Genomic DNA, 25,360 nt, shown 5'->3' with positions numbered 1-25,360 from the left:
GATTAGTGGATCAAGATTAAATCTATAATAAATTTTATGTTGGAAATAATACTGAGAGGGGTGGGGGTGAATCAGTATTATAAAATCAATACCTTTTTCATTTCCATAATCAAATTCATATACGCTACTTTAGTTAAGGGAACTCGCGTGTACACGCAACTGTGTTTAATGCAACTAGTGTATATCCAACAAACTTATAATTTAGTTAATTCATCATATTTTGATATTTAATCAGTGCATCAGAACATCATTAACCATATAAATAGTAACCAGGTGTACTAAAAACAAAACAGATCATCACACATAAGAGACACACATGAACACCATGATATAAGGTGGAAACCTAATGCGGGACAAAAACCACCTGCTGCTGTTTTCTTTAAGATAAGAAAAACCTGTTTACAATCTTGTACTGGCGCAGATTCATACCAGTACGTAGGCACCCACCTGTAGAAGGCTACAACCTTCTCTCATTCTCCAGCTTCTACTGGAAGGGAGCTACAACCCCCTAGCTCTTGTACTAGCCGATATATTTACTAGTACGTAGGCGCCGACCTACAGAAGGCTACAACCTTCTCTTTTCTTCATGGGACCACGTTTCATAAATTTTCAGACTGGATAGAACAATACAAAGTCAATCACCACTGTAATACAACCATCAACTATATCTGCATCATCAATCTCTAAATCACCCAACAAATGAATCACTGAAACCCTATCATCAAAACACAGTCACTAGAACACAGAGCAGAACCCAAAACTCTGCAACAACCACTAGAACCAACAACAACCTCAAATATCAAATCTCATAATGTATATGCTACTTGGCTGTGTCGAACCAGCGTGTATACGCCCTTTCACCAAAGGGAACCAGTGTACAAATTTGAAAATAATTACTTATACCTTCGCTGCAATTTTCTACTTCAGATATACCCAGATCATCAGATATAAAGGATAAGACATGCGTCAGTATTCAGATCTGAACTATTCATGATCATACCATATAATGATAATGCATTTTAGTCTTCATGATCCCAGTCCATCAACCTTCATTCGCCACATAGGTGCATCCTTAGCAAAGCATCACATACCCATAACCTACATACTAGATCTCACACTTCATCTGATATTCATCACTTGCACAGTTGCCCTTGGCCTAATGATCTTCTTCTCCTTTTATAGGTTTAGGCCTCTCTCAATACCATGGTCCAAAACCACGTAGGACCGATACCTTGGACCCAATACCTGGGGTCAATACCTCGGACCAAATACCATGGACCAATACCAAAATACCATGGACCAAATACCACAGACCAAAACTTAGTTTTCCAACATGTACGCATCTTTCCTTTTGTGAAAGTGTGTGTGTACGTTATACGCGCATTTGTATATAGTTAACCTGTGTGTATATGCGACTTGGTATATAGTGAACCTGCATGTACCTTTTCATATACGCGACTTCGTATATAGTGAACCAATGTGTATACGTGACTTGGTATATAGTGAACCTGCGTATACCTTTCTTTCTTCATTCTTGCTGTTTTCTTGCTATACTATGATTTTTCATCTGAGAGAGTTGCCATCAAGGACAACACTTGTGTCATACCTGTATCATAATGTCAACAATCTCCCCCTTTGGACTTGATGGCAACAACCACACCAAGTCACTCCCCCCATTTGACATCAAGGGAAAAGGGCGGACCAAGATATTCTCTCCCTTGATATACATTATGCTGTCCATACTCCCCTTGAGTACATGCTGAAATTTTTGATTGAGCTCCCCCTTTGTACATGCTAAGATGTATCAATCCGTCCATTCTTCCCTTGAGCACAGGCCAAGTCTGCAAAAATATTTTTCAAATGAATAACATGACTCTACAACTCAACTAAGTCAGTATGACCTTCCTATCACCAATGACTCATACATACATCAATCTCCCAACTAAGTGGGGATACACCACTTTGACTCATCCACCCAACCAAGTTGGGGTATACCAAATGTTTATACATGACTAAAAATAGAAATTATTACATCATCCTTCTCACTCATAGTGGGGGTACAAATTAGGTCTTTGCAAGACCTTTACACCAAATGATATTCATGACTTTTATAACAAAGGCCAATAATCTAAACAAGACCATGATAGTCATCAGCAACGATCGTACACAATATATGATCTACACCATAAGCATCTGTCACCAGCATCTAGACCTGCAATACCATTCTCTTGGCCAACCAACAATAAGTAGAAAGATGTATCATTTAGGCACATAAGCATCATCACCAAAGAATTCTAACCATAATGCCAACAATGCATTATTCAAAGCATATGCTCCCCCTGAACCTGTGCCCACCATGACCAAACCATATCAGACTTCTTTTCTTGAGTCTGTTCTGCTGCTTTTTCTTCAGATCTCCATATACGCGACTCTACAACCTTTAACTGGTGTATATACATGACTTCTCTTCATAATAGCTGCATATGAAAATTGGAATACTGAAGATTTACACTTTCAACTTCCCCTGGGTCTATTATGTCTATTAACTGAGTTATGCCACATCTTTTTGACACTAATTCTGTCTTCTTCAATACCTGGGATTAAGATGATGTATGCTCCTTTTGCTTTGGTGTCCGAATTTTTCACCTGCATTCCTTTACTTTATGTCCTTACTTGTTACATGCATAACATCTTACATGTTTCATATTCCTTTTATTGCAATCAATAGCTTTGTGACCAAACATATTGCAAGCAAAAAAATATCCCTTAAAGTACCTGGAACATGATGATATTTCTGTGTGATGGTCTTGAACCATTCTACTTTTGCATCTGGCTGCAAGATGTCCAAGATTATGACATTCATAACATTCAACATTATTCATCAGAGGAAATAACCGTCTATCACTTCTACAGTTAGGAGAAAAAGATTTTCTTTGAAGATTTTCTTTCCTTGGTTGTTGTTGGGGTTGACCTCTTATCTCCTTGTTGAGAATTTCAGGTTTTGCATTAGAGTTCCTTGCCTCACCTTGTGAGCTAGATTCACCTTCAACAGTTTCATAAAAACAAAGCCTAGTTTTCACAGCAGGGGATCTTTGACTACTAAGAATATCATCCAAAATCTTAGTACTATCTTGAAATTGTAACAGTTTATCCTTTTCTTCTAATTTACCTTTTAAGTTATTTACGTCAACCTAATGTTTTTCTTCCTTTTCCAGTTATTTCTTCTTTATGTTTTCTTTAGCTTTTCTTCCTTTTTCCACTTGTTGCCTTAATTCGAGCACTTCATGTTATTGTTCTTCAAGAGATTCTTCATTCTGCTTCTTTGATTCTTCAAGATCTTCTTTTAGAGAGAGGATCTTAGATTCAAGTCTCTGGATTGTTATGCTCTGATCTTTTACTACATCCTGCAGCTGCTCCCTTACTCTGGTTACTGTCTCCAACTGAACTTTTAATCTAGTAACTTCTTCTTTTTCTACGTCATTATTTTCATATGCCATGAGAAGTTTAATTTCTTGATTATATTCATCACTTTTGGATAAGTCATCACTATTATCATGAGTATAATAACTTCTATTACCTTCTTCAGACAACTTTCCTTTGTTATTAGGGCATCTAGCAGCGTAATGACCAACTCTACGACAAGAAAAACATTTGAAAGGTAGCTTACCTTTGAAACTTCAAGATCCCCGTTGAAGCTTCTTGACAAAATTTACCTCATATTGTTCTTCTAAAATGTATCCTGATTCATTGAGTTTTTCTTTTTGTTTGTTGATACTTTAAATGCGGCTTCTCTCATATCTGATGGTCCTTCTTTTCTAATTTCAAAAGAAATTAAGATTCCGTGAAGCTGCGTCATAGTGATATTCTGTAGATCCTGCTTTCTTCTATGGCAGACACTTTGGGTTCAAATTTAGCAGACAAGTGTCTCAATACTTTCTCAACTAAGACAACTTCCTTAATTTCTTCACCTAGATTCTTCATGCAATTGACAACCTCATCTATACGTAGGAAGTAACTAATTATGCTTTCATCACTATGCATCTTAAGAGTTTCATACTGTATTATGAGAGTTTGAAGCTTAGCACATTTTACCTCAGAGTCTCCTTCATAGCTCAGAATTATTTTGTCCCATATTTCTTTGGCTGATTTGAGCTGCATGACCTTGAAAAACTCTGATTTTGACAAACTTCCCAATAAGATAGTAACAACTTTGGCATTGATTTCATATTTCTTTCTACTTGCTGTATCTGTAGGAATTGCTGATGGAAATGTATATCCTCCTTCCACGATTTCCCAAATATCCATTCCAAGCGATTGTAGATAGGTTGTGGTTCTTATCTTCCAGTAAACAAAAATTGCTCCCATCGAAGATTGGTGGTTTGATGGATCCCTCTCTTTCTTGATTACTCATGATGATGGATCTTCCTTCAAGCGATCAAGCTTCTTCTGAAGGACCTGCTTTGATACCAATTGTTGGAAATAATACTGAGAGGGGGGGGGGGGGGGGTGAATCAGTATTATCAAATCAATACCTTTTTCATTTCCATAATCAAATTCATATACGCTACATCAGTTAAGGGAACTCGTGTGTACACGCAACTGTGTTTAATGCAACTAGTGTATATCCAACAAACTTATGATTCAGTTAATTCATCATATTTTGATCTTTAATCAGTGCATCAAAACATCATTAACCATATAAATAGTAACCAGGTGCAGTAAAAACAAAACAGATCATCACACATAAGAGACACACATGAACACCATGATATAAGGTGGAAACCCAATGCGGGACAAAAACCACCTGCTGCTGTTTTCTTTAAGATAAGAAAAACCTGTTTACAATATTGTACTGGTGCAGATTCATACCAGTATGCAAGCACCCACCTGCAGAAGGCTACAACATTCTCTCGTTCTCCAGATTCTACTGGAAGGGATCCACTACCCCCTAGCTCTTGTACTAGCCGATATATTTACTAGTACGTAGGCGCCGACCTACAGAAGGCTACAACCTTCTCTTTTCTTCCAGGGACCACATTTCATAAATTTTCATACTAGATCCATCAATACAAAATCAATCACCACTGTAATACAACCATAAACTATATCTGCATCATCAATCTCTGAATCACCCAACAACTGAATCACTGAAACCTTGTCATCAAAACACAGTCACCAGAACATAGAGCAGAACCTAGAACTCTGCAACAACCACTAGAACCAACAACAACCTCAAATATCAAATCTCATAATGTATACGCTACTTGGCTGTGTCGAACCAGCGTGTATACGCCCTTTCACCAAAGGGAACCAACGTATAGATCTGAAAATAATTACTTATACCTTTGCTGTAATTTTCTACTTCAGATATACCTAGATCATCAAATATAAAGGATAAGACATGCGTTAGTATTTAGATATGAACTATTCATGATCATACCATATAATGATAATGCATTTTAGTCTTTATGATCCCCCCATCAACCTTCATTCTCCACATAGGTGCATCCTTAGCAAAGCATCACATACCCATAACCTGCATACTTGATCTCACACTTCATTAGATATTCATCACTTGCACACTTGCCCTTGGCCTAATGATCTTCTTCTCCTTATATAGGTTTAAGCCTCTCTCAATACCATGGTCCAAAACCACGTAGGACAGATACCTTGGACCCAATACCTGGGGTCAATACCTCAGACCAAAATACCATGGACACAATACCACGGACCAAGACTTAGTTTTCCAACATGTACGCGTCTTTCCTTCTGTGAAAGTGCATGTGTACGTTATACGCGCCTTTGTATATAGTTAACTTGTGTGTATATGCGAATTGGTATATAGTAAACCTGCGTATACCTTTTCGTATATGCAACTTTGTATATAGTGAACCTGCGTGTATATGTGACATGGTATATAGTGAACCTGCGTATACCTTTCTTTCTTCATTCTTGCTATTTTCTTGCTATAGTATGATTTTTCATCTGAGAGAGTTACCATCAAGGACAACACTTGTGTTATACCTGTATCATAATGCCAACAATCTCCCCCTTTGGACTTGATGGCAACAACCACACCAAGTCACTCCCCCCGTTTGACATCAAGGGCAAATGGCGGACCAAGATATTCTCTCCCTTGATATACATTCTGCTGTCCATACTCCCCTTGAGTACATGTTGAAATTTCTGATTGAGCTCCCCCTTTGTACATGCTAAGATGTATCAATCCGTTCATGCTCCCCTTGAGCACATGCCAAGTCTATAAAAATATTTTTCAAAAGAATAACATGACTCTACAACTCAACTAAGTGAGTATGACCTTCCTATCACCAATGACTCATACATACATCAATCTCCCAACTAAGTGGGGATACACCACTTTGACTCATCCACCCAACCAAGTTGGGGTATACCAAATGTTTATACATGACTAAAAATAGAAATTATTACATCATCCTTCTCACTCATAGTGGGGGTACAAATTAGGTCTTTGCAAGACCTTTACACCAAATTATATTCATGAATTTTATAACAAAGACCAATAATCTAAACAAGACCATGATAGTCATCAGCAACGATCGTACACCATATATGATGTACACCATAAGCATCTGTCACTAGCATCTACACCTGCAATACCATTCTCTTGGCAAACCAACAATAAGTAGCAAGATGTATCATTTAGGCACATAAGCATCATCACCAAAGAATTCTAACCATAATGCCAACAATGCATCATTCGAAGCTTATGCTCCCCCTGAACCTGTGCCAACCATGACCAAACCATATCAGACTTCTTTTCTTGAGTCTGTTCTGCTGCTTTTTCTTCAGAGCTCCATTTACGCGACTCTACAGCCTTTAACTTGTGTATATACACGACTTCTCTTCATAATAGCTGCGTGTGCAAATTGGAATACTGAAGGTTTACACTTTCAACTTCCCCTGGGTCTATTATGTCTACTAACTGAGTTATGCCACATCTTTCTGACACTAATTCTGTCTTCTTCAATACCTGGGATTAAGATGATGTATGCTTCTTTTGCTTTGGTGTCGAAATTTTTCTCCTACATTCCTTTACTTTATGTCCTTACTTGTTACATGCATAACATCTTATATGTTTCATATTCCTTTTATTGCAATCAATAGCTTTGTGACCAAACATATTGCAAGCAAAACAATATCCCTTAAAGTACCTGGAATGTGATGATGTTTTTGTGTGATGGTCTTGAACCATTCTACTTCTGCATCTGGCTACAACATGTCCAAGATTATGACATTCATAATATTCAACATTACTCATTAGAGGAAATAACCATCTATCACTTCTACAGTTAGGAGTAAAAGATTTTCTTTGAAGAATTTCTTTCCTTGGTTGTTTCTGGGGTTGGCCTTTTATCTCCTTGTTAAGCATTTCAGGTTTTGCATTAGAGTTCCTTGCCTCACCTTGTGAGCTATATTCACCTTCAACAGTTTCATAAAAACAAAGATTAGTTTTGATAGCAGGGGATCTTTGACTACTAAGAATATCATCCAAAATCTTAGTACTGTCATGAAATTGTAATAGTTTATCATTTTCTTCTAATTTAACTTTTAAGATATTTACCTCAACCTAATGTTTTTCTTCCTTTTCCAGATATTTCTTCTTTATGTTTTCTTCAACTTTTCTTACTTTTTCCACTGGCTTCCTTAATTCGAGCACTTCATGTTCTTGTTCTTCAAGAGATTCTTCATTCTGCTTCTTTGATTCTTCAAGATCTTCTTTTAGAGAGAGGATCTTAGATTCAAGTCTCTGGATTGTTATGCTCTGATCTTTTACTACATCCTGTAGCTGCTCCCTTACTCTGGTTACTGTCTCCAGCTGAACTTTTAATCCAGTAACTTCTTCTTTTTCTACGTCATTATTTTCATATGCCATGAGAAGTTTAATTTCTTGATTATTTTCATCACTATTGGATAAGTCATCACTATTATCATGAGTATAATAACTTCTATTACCTTCTTCAGAAAACTTTCCTTTGTTATGAGGGCATCTAGCAGCGTAATGACCAATTCTACCACAAGAAAACCATTTGAAAGGTAGCTTACCTTTGAATGTTTTAGATCCCCGTTGAAGCTTCTTGACAAAATTTACCTCATATTGTTCTTCTAAAATGTATCCTGATTCATTGAGTTTTTCTTTTCGTTTGTTGATACTTTAAATGCGGCTTCCCTCATATCTGATGGTCCTCCTTTTCTCATTTCAAAAGCAATTAAGATTCTGTGAAGCTGCATCATAGTGATATTCTGAAGATCTTGCTTTTCTTCTATGGCAGACACTTTGGGTTCAAATTTAGCAGACAAGGATCTCAAAACTTTCTCAACTAAGACAACTTCCTTAATTTCTTCACCTAGATTCTTCATGCAATTGACAACCTCATCTATACGTAGGAAGTAACTAGCTATGCTTTCATCACTATGCATCTTAAGAGTTTCATACTGTATTCTGAGAGTTTGAAGCTTAGCACGTTTTACCTGAGAGTCTCCTTCATAGCTCAGAATGATTTTGTCCCATATTTCTTTGGCTGATTTGAGCTGCATGACCTTGACAAACTCCGATTTTGACAAACTTCTCGATAAGATAGTAACAACTTTGGCATTGATTTCATATTGCTTTCTACTTGCTGTATCTGTAGGAATTGCTGATGGAAATGTATATCCTCCTTCCAAGATTTCCCAAATATCCATTCCAAGCGATTATAGATAGGTTGTGGTTCTTATCTTCCAGTAAACAAAAATTACTCCCATCGAAGATTGGTGGTTTGATGGATCCCTCTCTTTCTTGATTACTCATGATGATGGATCTTCCTTCAAGCGATCAAGCTTCTTCTGAAGGACCTGCTTTGATACCAATTGTTGGAAATAATACTGAGAGGGGGGGGTGAATCAGTATTAACAAATCAATACCTTTTTCATTTCCATAATCAAATTCATATACGCTACATCAGTTAAGGGAACTCGTGTGTACACGCAACTGTGTTTAATGCAACTAGTGTATATCCAGCAAACTTATGATTCAGTTAATTCATCATATTTTGATCTTTAATCAGTGCATCAGAACATCATTAACCATATAAACAGTAACCAGGTGCAGTAAAAACAAAATAGATCATCACACATAAGAGACACACATGAACACCATGATATAAGGTGGAAACCCAATGCGGGACAAAAACCACCTCCTGCTATTTTCTTTAAGATAAGAAAAACCTGTTTACAATATTGTACTGGCGCAGATTCATACCAATATGTAGGCACCCACCTGTAGAAGGCTACAACCTTCTCTCTTTCTCCAGCTTCTACTGGAAGGTAGCTACTACCCCCTAGCTCTTGTACTAGCCAATATATTTATTGGTACGTAGGCACCGACCTATAGAAGGATACAACCTTCTCTTTTCTTCCAGGGACCATATTTCATAAATTTTCTTACTGGATCCATCAATACAAAATCAATCACCACTGTAATACAACCATAAACTATATCTGCATTATTAGTCTCTGAATCACCCAACAAATGAATCACTGAAACCCTGTCGTCAAAACACAGTCACTAGAACACAGAGCAGAACCCAGAACTCTGCAACAACCACTAGAACCAACAACAACCTTAAATATCAAATCTCATAATGTATACGCTACTTGGCTATGTCGAACCAGCGTGTATACACCCTTTCACCAAAGGGAACTAGCGTACAGATCTGAAAATAATTACTTATACCTTCGCTGCAATTTTCTACTTCAGATATACCCAAATCATCAGATATAAAGGATAAGACATGCGTTAATATTTATATCTGAACTATTCATGATCATACCATATAATGATAATGCATTTTAGTCTTCATGATCCCGGTCCATCAACCTTCATTCGCCACATAGGTGCATCCTTAGCAAAGCATCACATACCCATAACCTGCATACTAGATCTCACACTTCATCAGATATTCATCACTTGCACACTTGCCCTTGGCCTAATGATCTTCTTCTCCTTATGTAGGTTTAAGCCTCTCTCAATACCATGGTCCAAAACCACGTAGGACCGATACCTTGGACCCAATACCTGGGGTCAATGCCTCGGACCAAATACCATGGACCAATACCAAAATACCATGGACCAAATACCACGAACCAAAACTTAGTTTTCCAACATGTACACGTCTTTCCTTCTGTGAAAGTGCATGTGTACGTTATATGCGCCTTTGTATATAGTTAACTTGCATGTATATGCGACTTGGTATATAGTGAACATGCGTATACCTTTTCGTATACGCGACTTTGCATATAGTGAACTTGCGTGTATACGTGACTTGGTATATAGTGAACCTGCGTATGCCTTTCTTTCTTCATTCTTGTTGCTTTCCTGCTATACTGTGATCTTTCATCTGAGAGAGTTGCCATCAAGGACAACACTTGTGTCATACCTGTATCATAATTCCAACAATCTCCCCCTTTGGACTTGATGGCAACAACCACACCAAGTCACTCCCCCCCTTTGACATCAAGGGCAAAGGGCGGACCAAAATATTCTCTCCCTTGATATACATTCTGCTGTCCATACTCCCCTTGAGTACATGTTGAAATTTTTGATTGAGCTCCCCCTTTGTACATGCTAAGATGTATCAATCCATCCATGCTCCACCTGAGCACATGCCAAGTCTGCAAAAATATTTTTCAAAAGAATAACATGACTCTACAACTCAACTAAGCGAGTATGACCTTCCTACCACCAATGACTCATACATACATCAATATCCCTACTAAGTGGGGATACACCACTTTGACTCATCCACCCAACAAAGTGGGGGTATACCAAATGTTTATACATGACTAAAAATAGAAATTGTTACATCGTCCTTCTCATGCATAGTGGGGGTACAAATTAGGTCTTTGCAAAACCTTTACACCAAATGATATTCATGACTTTTATAACAAAGACCAATAATCTAAACAAGACCATGAGAGTCATCAGCAATGATTGTACACCATATATGATCTACACCATATGCATCTGTCACCAACATCTAGACCTACAATACCATTCTCTTGTCCAACCAACAATAAGTAACAAGATGTATCATTTAGCCACATAAGCATCATCACCAAAGCATTCTAACCATAATGCCAACAATGCATTATTCGAAGCATATGCTCCCCCTGAACCTGTGCCAACCATGACCAAACCATATCAGACTTCTTTTCTTGAGTTTGTTCTGCTACTTTTTCTTCAGAGCTCCATATACGCGACTCTGCAGCCTTTAACTCGTGTATATACACGACTTCTCTTCATAATAGCTGCGTATGCAAATTGGAATATTGAAGGTTTACACTTTCAACTTCCCCTGGGTCTATTATGTCTGCTAACCAAGTTATGCCACATATTTTTGACACTAATTCTGTCTTCTTTAATACTTGGGATTAAGATGATGTATGCTCCTTTTTCTTTGGTGTCCGAATTTTTCTCCTGCATTTCTTTACTTTATTTCCTTACTTGTTACATGCATAACATCTTACATGTTTCATATTTCTTTTATTGCAATCAATAGATTTGTGACCAAACATATTGATAGCAAAACAATATCCCTTAAAGTACCTAGAACGAGATGATCTTTCTGTGTGATGGTCTTGAACCATTCTACTTCTGCATCTGGCTGCAACATGTCCAATATTATGACATTCATAACATTCAACATTATTCATTAGAGGAAATAACCGTCTATCACTTCTACAGTTAGGAGCAAAATATTTTCTTTGAAGAATTTCTTTCCTTGGTTGTTGCTGGGGTTGACCTCTTATCACCTTGTTGAACATTTCAGGTTTTGCATTAGAGTTCCTTGCCTCACCTTATGAGCTAGATTCACCTTCAACAATTTCATAAAAACAAAGACTAGTTTTGATAGCAGGGGATCTTTGACTACTAGGAATATCATCCAAAATCTTAGTACTGTCTTGAAATTGTAACAGTTTATCCTTTTCTTCTAATTTACCTTTTAAGATATTTACCTCAACCTAATGTTTTTTTTCCTTTTCCAGATATTGCTTCTTTATGTTTTCTTCAGCTTTTCTTCCTTTTTCCACTTGTTGCCTTAATTCGAGCACTTCATGTTCTTGTTCTTCAAGAGCTTCTTCATTCTGCTTCTTTGATTCTTCAATATCTTCTTTTAGAGAGAGGATCTTAGATTCAAGTCTTTGAATTGTTATGCTCCGATCTTTTACTACATCATGCAGCTGCTCCCTTACTCTGGTTACTGTCTCCAGCTGAGCTTTTAATCTAGTAACTTCTTCTTTTTCTACGTCATTACTTTCATATGCCATAAGAAGTTTAATTTCTTGATTATCTTCATCACTATTGGATAAGTCATCACTATTATCATGAGTATAATAACTTCTATTACCTTCTTCAGACAACTTTCCTTTGTTATGAGGGCATCTAGCAGTGTAATGACCAACTCTACCACAAGAAAAACGTTTGAAAGGTAGCTTACCTTTGAACCTTCTAGATCCCCGTTGAAGCTTCTTGACAAAATTTACCTCATATTGTTCTTCTAAAATGTATCCTGATTCATTGAGTTTTTCTTCTCATTTGTTGATACTTTAAATGCGGCTTCTCTCATATTTGATGGTCCTCCTTTTCTCTTTTCAAAAGCAATTAAGATTCCGTGAAGCTGTGTCATAGTGATATTATGCAGATCCTACTTTTCTTCTATGGTAGACACTTTGGGTTCAAATTTAGCAGACAAGTATCTCAACACTTTCTCAACTAAGACAACTTCCTTAATTTCTTCACCTAGATTATTCATGCAATTGACAACCTCATCTATACGTAGGAAGTAACTAGCTATGCTTTCATCACTATGCATCTTAAGAGTTTCATACTGTATTCTGAGAGTTTGAAGCTTAGCACGTTTTACTTGAGAGTCTCCTTCATAGCTCAGAATTATTTTGTCCCATATTTCTTTGGCTGATTTGAGCTGCATGACCTTGACAAACTCTGATTTTGACAAACTTCCCAATAAGATAGTAACAACTTTGGCATTGATTTCATATTGCTTTCTACTTGCTGTATCTGTAGGAATTGCTGATGGAAATGTATATCCTCCTTCCACGATTTCCCAAATATCCGTTCCAAGCAATTGTAGATAGGCTGTGGTTCTTATCTTCCAGTAAACAAAATTTCTCCCATCAAAGATTCGTGGTCTGATGGATCCCTCTCTTTCTTGATTACTCATGATGATGAATCTTCCATCAAGCGATCAAGCTTCTTCTGAAGGACCTGCTTTGATACCAATTGCTGGAAATAATACTGAGAGGGGGGGGGGGGTGAATCAGTATTAACAAATCAATACCTTTTTCATTTCCATCATCAAATTCATATACGCTACTTTAGTTAAGGGAACTCGCGTGTACACACAACTCTGTTTAATGCAACTAGTGTATATCCAACAAGCTTATGATTTAGTTAATTCATCATATTTTGATATTTAATCAGTGCATCAAAACATCATTAACCATATAAACAGTAACCAGGTGCAGTAAAAACAAAATAGATCATCACACATAAGAGACACACATGAACACCATGATATAAGGTGGAAATCCAATGCAGGACAAAAACCACCAGCTGTTGTTTTCTTTAAGATAAGAAAAACATGTTTACAATATTGTACTGGCGCAGATTCATACCAGTACGTAGGAACCCACCTGCAGAAGGCTGTAACCTTCTCTCGTTCTCCAGCTTCTACTGGAAGGGAGCTACTACCCCCTAAGTCTAGTACTAGCCGATATATTTACTAGTACGTAGGCACCGACCTACAGAAGGCTACAACCTTCCCTTTTCTTCCAGGGACCATATTTCATAAATTTTCAGACTGGATCCATCAATACAAAATCAATCACCACTGTAATACAACCATAAACTATATCTGCATCATCAATCTCTGAATCACCCAACAACTGAATCACTGAAACCCTGTCATCAAAACACAGTAACCAGAACATAGAGCAGAACCCAGAACTTTGCAACAACCAATAGAACCAACAACAAGCTCAAATATCAAATCTCATAATGTATACGCTACTTGGCTATGTCGAACCAGCGTGTATACGCCCTTTCACCAAAGGGATCCGGCGTACAAATCTTAAAATATTTACTTATACCTTCGCTGTAATTTTCTACTTCAAATATACCTATATCATCAGATATAATGGATAAGACATGCGTTAGTATTTAGATCTGAACTATTCATGATCATACCATATAATGATAATTCATTTTAGTCTTCATGATCCCGGTCCATCAACCTTCATTTGCCACATAGGTGCATCCTTAACAAAGCATGACATACCCATAACGTACATACTTGATCTCACACTTCATTAGATATTCATCACTTGCACACTTGCCCTTGGCCTAATGATCTTCTTCTCCTTATATAGGTTTAAGCCTCTCTCAATACCATGGTCCAAAACCACGTAGGACCGATACCTTGGACCCAATACCTGGGGTTAATACCTCAGACCAAAATAACATGGACCAATACCCAAATACCATGGACCCAAATACCACAGACCAAAACTTAGTTTTCCAACATGTACACATCTTTCCTTCTGTTAGAGTGCGTGTGTACATTATAAGCGCCTTTGTATATAGTTAACCTATGTGTATATATGACTTGGTATATAGTGAACTTGCGTATACCTTTTCATATACTTGACTTTGTATATAGTGAACCTGCGTGTATACGTGACTTGGTATATAGTGAACCTGCGTATACCTTTCTTTCTTCATTCTTTCTGTTTTCCTACTATACTGTGATCTTTCATCTGAGAGATTTTCCATCAAGGACAACAGTTGTGTCATACCTATATCATAATGCCAACAATCTCCCCCGTTGGACTTGATGGAAACAACCACACCAAGTCACTCCCCCCGTTTGACATCAAGGGCAAAGGGCGGACCAAGATATTCTCTCCCTTGATATACATTCTGCTGTCCATACTCCCCTTGAGTACATGCTGAAATTTCTGATTGAGCTCCCCCTTTGTGCATGCCAAGATGTATCAATCCGTCCATGCTCCTGCTGAGCACATGCCAAGTCTGAAAAAATATTTTTCAAAAGAATAACATGACTCTACAACTCAACTAAGTGAGTATGACCTTCCTATCACCAATGACTCATACATACATCAATCTCCCAACTAAGTGGGGATACACCACTTTGACTCATCCACCCAACCAAGTGGGGGTATACCAAATGTTTATACATGACTAAAAATATAAATTATTACATCATCCTTCCCATGCATAGTGGGGGTACAAATTAGGTCTTTGCAAGACCTTTACACCAAATGATATTCATGACTTTTATAACAAAGACCAACAATCTAAACAAGACCATGATAGTCATCAGCAACTATCATACACCATATATGATCTACACCATAAGCATCTGTCACCAGCATCTAGACCTGCAATACCATTCTCTTGGCCAACCAACAATAAGTAGCAAGATGTATCATTTAGCCACATAAGCATCATCACCAAAGAATTCTAACCATAATGCCAACAATGAATTATTCGAAGCATATGCTCCCTCTGAACCTGTGCCAACCATGACCAAACCATATCAGACTTCTTTTCTTGAGTCTGTTCCGCTGCTTTTTCTTCAGAGCTCCATATACGCAACTCTGCAGCCTTTAACTCGTGTATATACACGACTTCTCTTCACAATAGCTGCATATGCAAATTGGAATACTGAATGTTTACACTTTCAACTTCCCCTGGGTCTATTATGTCTGCTAATTGAGTTATGCCACATCTTTCTGACACTAATTCTATCTTCTTCAATACCTGGGATTAAGATGATGTATGCTCCTTTTGCTTTGGTTTCCGAATTTTTCTCCTGCATTACTTTATTTTATTTCCTTACTTATTACATGCATAATATCTTACATGTTTCATATTCCTTTTATTGCAATCAATAGCTTTGTGACCAAACATATTGCAAGCAAAACAATATCCCTTAAAGTACCTGGAACGTGATGATCTTTCTGTGTGTAGGTCTTGAACCATTCTACTTCTGCATCTGGCTGCAACATGTCCAAGATTATGACATTCATAACATTCAACATTATTCATCCGAGGAAATAACCGTGTATCACTTCTACAATTAGGAGCAAAAGATTTTCTTTGAAGAATTTCTTTCCTTGGTTGTTGCTGGGGTTGACCTCTTATCTTCTTGTTAAGCATTTTAGGTTTTGCATTAGAGTTCCTTGCCTCACCTTGTGATCTAGATTCACCTTCAATAGTTTCATAAAAACAAAGACTAGTTTTGATAGCAGGGGATCTTTGACTACTAAGAATATCATCCAAAATCTTAGTACTGTCTTGAAATTGTAACAGTTTATCCTTTTCTTCTAATTTACCTTTTAAGATATTTACCTCAACCTAATGTTTTTCTTCCTTTTCCAGATATTGCTTCTGTTATCACAAAACCAGTACTAGGGACTGCAACCAAGCAAGGTCTCATGTAACTGTTTCAGACCATACTTTAGATTAGGAATTAGCCTTCCTAATCAGAGAGGGCTCTCTCACAACTCTTGACAAAATCCTTCAAACACTAGATGGCTAACTCTTTATTTACTTATGAAAGCATAACTGGTTGGAAACACATCAAACTGGCTCTCATTGGGCTATGGAGTCTATAATATCAAGTAAACAAGGAAAAACACAGTGACCTCATAGAAATCAAGGCTCTTAGCATTACATGTCAAACATATTTCACCAAAACATAGCTTGCTGTATACACAGGAAGTCAGAGCATATATTTATGAATTCTGAGTGATTGCATACAACAAAACCATAAAATAACATAAAGTACCACACATCATCACTACATTTGATCATGACAATCCTTCGAGAATCTTGAGAAGAGAATAACTCTGTTTTACTATTACTGTCAAAAAAGGTCTTACAATGGCCCAAAACAACACTGTTTTTCTATTAAGTATCCAACCTTTTTTACATAAAAGTTATTCCTATATATAACTTATCAAAACACTACTGCACGAGACTCCTCAACAAGCATGAAGGGAGCTCGGAATTCTGACATTAATGACCTTAACTATATCATAAACAAACTGATTGATTACAAGAGATATGGTGCTACGAAAACAGAGGATTCCATCATATTGGCACTTTAAGTCTTTCTCCTCGTATACTTTGCTGCATTCTTGGAGCTTGCCACCTGTAGCATTACAATAATAACCACACCCAAACTGAAAGCAGATTCAATGTATGAACAGCTCCGGATACCTGATGCATAGATGATTCAACAACCAATAAGAAAATGAAGCCTATATTCTCGGTTGCTGCCTCCCATCGGTGTTCATATATTAATGATCCATCTTCAAGCCATTTAATCCTTGGATAGTCCCGTGTGACTGAAGAAAACTCATGATCTGGCTATCCCATAACTAGACAAGTGTATCACTTAACACCTCAGCAGCTCTATCAAAACCCTAAAAATTCGGAGATAAAGTGACTTTCAACAAAAGACAAAACTTTACCTTTACTTCGAATATTTACACCTGGCCTCCTTTTTAACTATCTGACTGATTCTCCCATAACCTCCATGCTGGCATTAAATCATCTCTTTAAATATTTGCTGACCTCAGCATTCCAACTCAAGTTTTCAACATAACCAGTCATCTACAGCAGTTTCGTAGCGCGCTACGAAACTGCTGTAGGTCATCAAAATTAAATACATGAACCTTGAAACAACAATAACTCAAGTCTGTGATTTCTTCAATCATTCTATACAGGTGTGAAGACATCAAAAAGTCTCAAAAAGCTTTTAAAAAGACGGTGGCCCCAAAATATATCAAAATTTGAAAAAAACACATTCCTCTTTGAATCATTTAGCTAGCTTGTCTAGCTTCTCTTTCAGGCTGATGACTTCTTCCTTCAACTTCTTGTTCTCGGCTTTTAGACCTACATTCATTTGTTTCATAACCTTTGCCTGCTTCAGAGCAGGCACTGTCCATACATAAGCATCTGATACTGAACTAGCTTGACTGATCAAGCTTGTTTTACCTTTCATTACAGCTTTCTTATAGCTTGTGTATCTTACTGCCTTTTCTTTAAAAACATTTTGAACCTGAGGTATTTCCTTACTTGCTCCAGCTTGTTTCTTAATGGCAATCACATTTCCACTTTGACTAATAACCACCTTATTGTCCTTGTTCTTGTTTTTAGCTGCTTGGGCTATTTCAGAGAAAATTTCAAGTGCCTCTGTCCTAGGCATCTCTGAAAGTACTTTCTCTTTTTGAGCCTTTTCTACTTCTTTCATTTGCCTTCTAGTCATTGGCCTGCGAGGTTTAAAGGCATACTCTTCACCTGGTTCTTCAAACTTTAACTTTTTAGAAGCCTTTGACTTCTTAGAACTTTCAGGTGAAGATTGTGTTAGATCAATATGCATTGGTGATACCAATTGATCTTGCTCAATTTCAAGTGGTTCAATTTGAATTGGATGCTCTTGTTCTAATTCAATGGCTTCCAACAAGTCATTTAAACTACCCTTAGAAACAGGACTCTCTTCCACAGGGGCTGACTTTCTTTTTTCTTTGCTTAGCTGGCCTCTAGTTCTCACCCTTGAAACCCTTTCAACTTCACTAGACTTAATTTCATCTTTTCCTTTGTGAGTCTTCTGTTTTGATGATTGAGGTGTTTCTTTAACTGCTGACTTAGGAGTTTTCTTCATTGATGCTTCAGGTGTTTCTTTGACTGTTACAGACCTCTCTGGCTTCTTTGTTTTAGCTTTGGGCTTCTTATGGTCTGTTATTTCCTTTCTAATCTCAGCCAAAGTAGTTTCCTCACTCCTATCTTCTCTTTCTCTTACAGGTAATGGAGTGAGGCCCGTTTTACTAGGGAAACCGGCCATGAACACAAACGAATCCCAGTCCTTACCAATTTTATGTAAGCTATCCAACACCAGTAATTTAACCAGACCATGATGAAAAAGAGATGTTTCATAAGCTTCCTTCTTCAACTGAATCTTATCACACATCTTACTAATACTCCTGAATAAGTAAAAAGGTATGTCTATTGAGCTCTTACCAGTGAAGTGTAGCAGCAGCTTGAAATGGTATGAGTAGACTTTGTTGTACCGACCTTCACATGTCAAGTACTTCTGGATACATGTCAATAGCATATCATAATTCTCCTTTAGATAGCTCCTTGGGACAGCTTTAGTGAGATCTTCGTCTACAAATGGTGCCTTTAAGAACTCCTTACACGGACCCATGTCAAACTTGAAATTCTTGAACCACTCTTGGCCACCCCTCGGGATTTCTGTGATAGTAGAGATGACTTCAGGGGATACCGGAAACTCCAACATGGCCACCTTCGAATTGAGCCCAGTGAAGTTCAATGCAAATGCCTTGGTCACTTCTGCATGTCCACCCTTTAGTTTTTCACAAAACCGCCAACAACCAGCACTTCTAAACGCCTTTGCTACCTCCTCATTCCCGAGGGTTACATCTAATCCCTCCGGCTCTGTTCTCACACATTTACCCGAACGGTGCTCCTTTCTTTCCATGCTTCTTTGCGCAATTCTACACAAGGGAATGACGGTGGTTTGCAGCAATAAAACACTCTTTAGCTGTAGAGATCAGGCTCGCTTGCAGTAGTCTGTTTAGAATAAAGCTCAAGCTTTTCATAGAGCAAAAACATTCATATGTTATGAAGAACACATTATGGAATGACCATCTTCTATAACGTCCTCCAAACTGACACCTAACTCTATGACTTCGGACCTGATGGCAAAGTAATGGCTAATCATGACATAGAAATGGTGTGAAGAAACAATCATGACCGGATTCGTGACTCACTACTTCTCGGATTAGACATTCAGGGAAAAACGCTGCACAAAAGCCTGAAACCCCGATTTCGTAGCGCGGGCAGTTCAAATTTAAGGGAATGCGCTACGAAATCGCTGACAAACGGGGCGCTACGAAAACACGCAAACATTATTTCGCAGCAGAACTGACCAATCATACCCGCGCTACGAAACTGCGCAAGTACCAATGACATGACATGACATAACTAACAATGATTGAGGATGACTAATACCCTTGCCTTTACACGAATTTCATCCATAACTCTTGAATTTCAAATTTTGAAATTGACATAAGCTAACAAACCTATTTACAAGACCTCAAGACTTTATAAAAACTTATGGACAATTAACATATACATGAACTATAGATTCTAGTGATAACAGTGGCTCCACTAGGGATAGTGTGCCCCTGTGGTACACTAAGAACACGTAGTACCAGTGCTTTATCCATTTATCACACTCACATCTGGCTGACAAGCATTCCTCTCAAACTTTGTGGGCCTTCTCCTCGGGCTAAAATATGCTAGTTCAGCTTGTCACTTATTGCTAGCACAAAACACTTCAAAAGCAATGATTATTTACAATGATCATGAACTACTTGGCAGACTTTTCACTGATAATAATGCTTTAAGAACCTGCCATTGACAGGCCCACCAGCATACTGTGATCCATCAACTTCTTGCAAAATATAAGTATTGTTTCCATGGAAGGCAGAGATCAAATATGGCCCCTTCCATAAATTCTCAAACTTACCATGTTTGCCCTTTTCCTCAATTTTGGCTTCCCATTTCAAAACCTTGTCATTAATTTGAAAGGTCACATCTTTAATCTTCTTGTCAAAAGCCCTCTTGACTCTATTCTGATTTTGTTGATAATCTTCAACCACTTCATTCCTTTTTTCTTGTAATGCAATCAATTGATTAATCCTCCTCTGTATGGCATTGGGCTCTTCTTCAAGTCCTTGAATTAATTTCATAACTGGGACACCAAGAGACGTTGGAAAAATAGCTTCTGCTCCGTACACAAGTTCATAAGGAGAGGTTCCAATAGATCTTTTAGTGCATATGCGATCAGCCCATAATGCATACTTCAGTTTCAAATGCCAAGTTTTCTTGTTCTCTTCCAGCAATTTCTTGATAATCCTCACAAGACTCTTATTTGAACTTTCAGCTAGACCATTGCCTTGTGGATAATAGGCTGTTGAGTGACCAAGAGAAATATGATATTGGTGGCAAAAGTTTATCATTCTCTTAGACTTAAATGCTTGAGCATTATCTGTGACAAGCTTGAGTGGACATCCAAACCTTGATAAAATATTGTTCTCTAAGAAGGAAATAATGACTGCATCATTAGCTTGTCTAGTTGGCACTGCCTCTATCCACTTTGTGAAATAATCAGTGGCTGTAAGTATCCACCGATGTTGGCCTGATGAAGAGGGATGTATCTCACCTATAAAATCTAGCCCCCACTGCTGAAAGGGCGCTTCTACATAAATAGGAACTAGAGGCATAGGCATGAGCTTCCTTTTACCTTCAAACAACTGACATTCATGACAGGCTGCAACCTTTTTGTAAATATCTTTGAACATGGTCGGCCAAAAATACCCGGCTCTCAATATTTTATTAGCAGTCGCCTTCCAATAATGGTGACCTCCACAGTCTCTTTTATGAAATTCTTCAATCACCCTATCAGCCTCCTCTTCAATCAAGCAACTTAGTAGAATCCCTCCAGCATCCTTCCAAAATAAATTCTGTTCATAAACAAAATATTTAAGAGATTTCAGCTTGATGAAACGAGCTCTAGACTTGGGAAGATTGTCAGGGGCTCTGTTGTGCTGTAGTACAAATGAGACATCCTTATACCATTCAGATATCATAAATTTTTCATTGATTTGAACCAACTCTTCCTCTTCTTCAAAAATTTCTGATATTTCTGCATTAAAATTAATGTCACTGCAGTCTAGATTTGAGTGAGTTAGCAACTCTGCTAACCCTTGACCCTTCACCAATTTAGTTGGCTTAATTTCAATATCATATTCCAACAATTTGGCTATCCATTTCCCTCTTTTACCATCCGGGTCTGCTTGTGTGAGAATTTCTTTAATAACAGCACTTGGCACAAATGCAATAATATGAGAATGAAGCACATAGATTCTAAAATCTTTGATTGCCTTTACCAAAGCATATGCTTGCTTTTCTAAAATGTTATACTTTAATTCAGCATTTGCCAATGTTTTACTAAAGAATGAGATAGGCTGCTCAGTACCTTGATTCCCTTTCTGTAAAAGAACTCCAGCGATTGTATCTTCAGAGGCATAAGTGAATATTAAAAATTCCTTGGAGAAATCAGGACTAATAAGAACCGGTGCTTGAGTGAGTGCTTTTTTAATTTCTTCAAATGACTTTCTTGCCTCAGCTGTCCACCTAAAGTCTGCTCCCTTCTTTAGCATTTTTGTGATGTGCTTAACCACCTCTGCAAAGTTAGGAATGAACCTCCTAACAAAATTGACTTTACCAAGAAAAGACTGAACTTCTTTCTTACTCCTTGGCAAATCCAGCCTTGAAATAGCACTAACTCTATTTGGATCTATTTTAATGCCTTCTTGAGAAATGATATGCCCAAGCAACTTACCAGAAGTCAAAGCAAAGATACTTTTAGTTGGATTCAAAGAAATGCCGAACCTTCTACACTTCAATAATATCTTTTCCAGATGCTTTAAATGATCTTCCTCTCTGTTTGAAAATACTGTGATATCATCAAGGTATACCACAACTGATTTATCTTTCTCCTCTGCAAAAGCAATGTCCATAGCCCTTTGGAAAGTCGCCCCTGCATTCATGAGGCCAAAAGGCATCTTAGCATACATAAAGGTGCCCCATGGTGTAGTAAAGGCTGTCTTCTCCTGATCCTCTGGATGAACAAGGATTTGGTTGTATCCTGAAAAGCCATCTAACATTGACATTCTTTGAGAACCTACAATATTCTGCAACATGAGATCCATTTTAGGAAGAGGATAATTGTCCTTGAGTGAATCCTTGTTCAAATTCCTAAAGTCTATGCAAATCCTTATTTCTCCGTTCTTTTTCCTCACTGGAACCAAGTTGGCTAACCAATTTGAAAATCTGATAGGAACAATGATCTTTGCATCAAACAGCTTCTTGACTTCTTTCTCAATTAATGGCATTAGCAGAGGATTTATTCTTCTCAATTTTTGCTTAAAAGGTTTCTCATTTGGCTTGATGGGGATTGTATGTTGTATAACTGAGGAATCATATTGTTCGAGATCAGTATAATTCCAAGAAAACACATCAATAAACTTCTTCATCAGATCAATGTACTTAACCTTTAGATCAGCTGATAAAAATTTTGAAATTTTGATCAATTTAGGCGCTACTAAATCACCTAGATTGCAGTTTTCTATCTCCTCTTCATTTGCTTGCAACCTTGGCGCCTTAAAGACATCATTCTGATCAAAAAGCTTCTCAAGTGGAATAAGACCTTTAGGGATGAGATTATTTTGGAGCTGTAATACCTCAGACTTTTCTTTTGTTTCAACTAACATGTTTTGCTGATCAATTTGACAATGCTCAAATTCTCCTTTCAATTCTATGAAACTTTTCACCTGCTGGTCATCTTCAAAGACTTGCCAATTTAATATATTATCAGGGATTACTGGCCTATGGCGGACTTTGACTTCATAACTGTCAGAAGCATGTTTAGGAATGACAAAAAGACTAGCTGCTACAGCAAGAGAATCTGCCATGGAATTCTGCTCTCTGGTTATGACATTGAAAGTGTATGATTGAAACTTTTCCAACAATTCTAACACCAAATTCCTATAAGCTCTCATTCTTGCATCTTTTGTTTGATAAACACCTTGAACTTGCTTTATAACTAGCTCAGAGTCCCCATAAACAGCAATGTTTTTTGCCTTGAACTCAATCAAATTTTCTAGGCCTAAAACCAAGGACTCATACTCGGCCATGTTATTTGTGCAATCAAAATTGAGCTTATAAGACAGAAACTTACTCTCATCAGCTGGACTCATGATCCAAATTCCAGCGCCAGCTCCTTCCTTCCCTGTTGCTCCATCAAAATACAAAGACCAGCAACCAGAAATGTCTTCTTCATTACTTTGCTGCAACTCTTCACACTGATTTTCTGCTTTTTCTTTCTGTGATTCTTCTCCCACTGATTCATTAAATAGAATGGCTGATCCCAAGCCTGTATCACAAGAATAGATAGGAAAATTCTGTGGTTTATCTTTACTACTCACCATATATGCCATCCTTGTTTCCCGGTATAACCTTCTCTGCTCTCCAAATACTGGAATAGTAGCATAAGTCAAATCCATTTGCATAGTACCCTTAATTTTAGCTGCCCATGATCTTGAAAGTAATATTCCAAATTTAGGTGGAACATCAGCCACAACAATATCCATGACAGTGGTTTTGGCTGGGATTTGTGTAAGAGCCACAACAACATCCTTAATTAACCCAATACAATGCACCCTCTTAGAATCAAAAGAAAATAAATCTTTATAAGGTCTGGTCACTTCCAATCCTAACCTTTCCATAATGACTTTGGGCATAAGATTATGAGATGCTCCTGAGTCCAACATGGCATTATGAAGAGTCATTTCATGTATATTGATGCTTATATAAAAAGGAGGAAATTCATCATTCTGCTCATCTTCAAGCCTTGGGCCCAAACAAATGATAGGATTGTCTTCTTGCAAATTTAAAATATCAGCTCCTCCCGGGGAGAATTAAGCATTTCCACAATCTTGCTTCTATACTTGTTTACTTTCAAAAGTTCATTAAATGGGACTGATATTTTAATTTTAGAAATCTCATTTTCTATATTGAATCCTGGAGTAGACTTCTCAACTTCCTTAGGAAGAACAAGAGCTTGATTCTCTTTCTTTTCAATAGGAGCATCACCTTTTTCTTCAGCTTGTTTTGGCTTTTCTTTTTTGTCTTCCACTGCTTTTGGAATATTCTTCTTAGGCTGACCCTTATTTGCTGTAATGGGGACATCTCGATTTCTGAGGTTATATTGCTTTTGAATTTCAAATATGGCATGCTGATAACCCTTTAGGAAATCTGAAGGTTCTTCTTCAACTTTTTGTTGACTAGACTCATCATGTTCCTCTTTTGTTAGAAAGATCTCTGAATCTTCTTCACCAAGACAATGAATAGATTCTTCAGGATCCTCAGATTCTTCTTCTCCATCTACCATATTTTGCTGAAACGGAGGTCTAACAGGGGGATCAGCTTGTTGATTTCTATTCTCCCTTGGCCTTTGTTGATTTTGTGGCCTTCTAAACTGGGGATTTCTGAACCGAGGTTCTTGTTGTGCTTGAGGAGCAGCAGTATTCCCAAGTGCTAATTGGTCCATCAATTTTTCCATAGTCTTTATCATGGTTT

Source organism: Pinus tabuliformis, chromosome 3_2, assembly GCF_031772625.1.
Source record: "Pinus tabuliformis cultivar Carrire ecotype Pingquan chromosome 3_2, CPIR1, whole genome shotgun sequence".
NCBI classification, from domain to species: domain Eukaryota; kingdom Viridiplantae; phylum Streptophyta; class Pinopsida; order Pinales; family Pinaceae; genus Pinus; species Pinus tabuliformis.
This window is presented reverse-complemented; position numbering follows the sequence as displayed.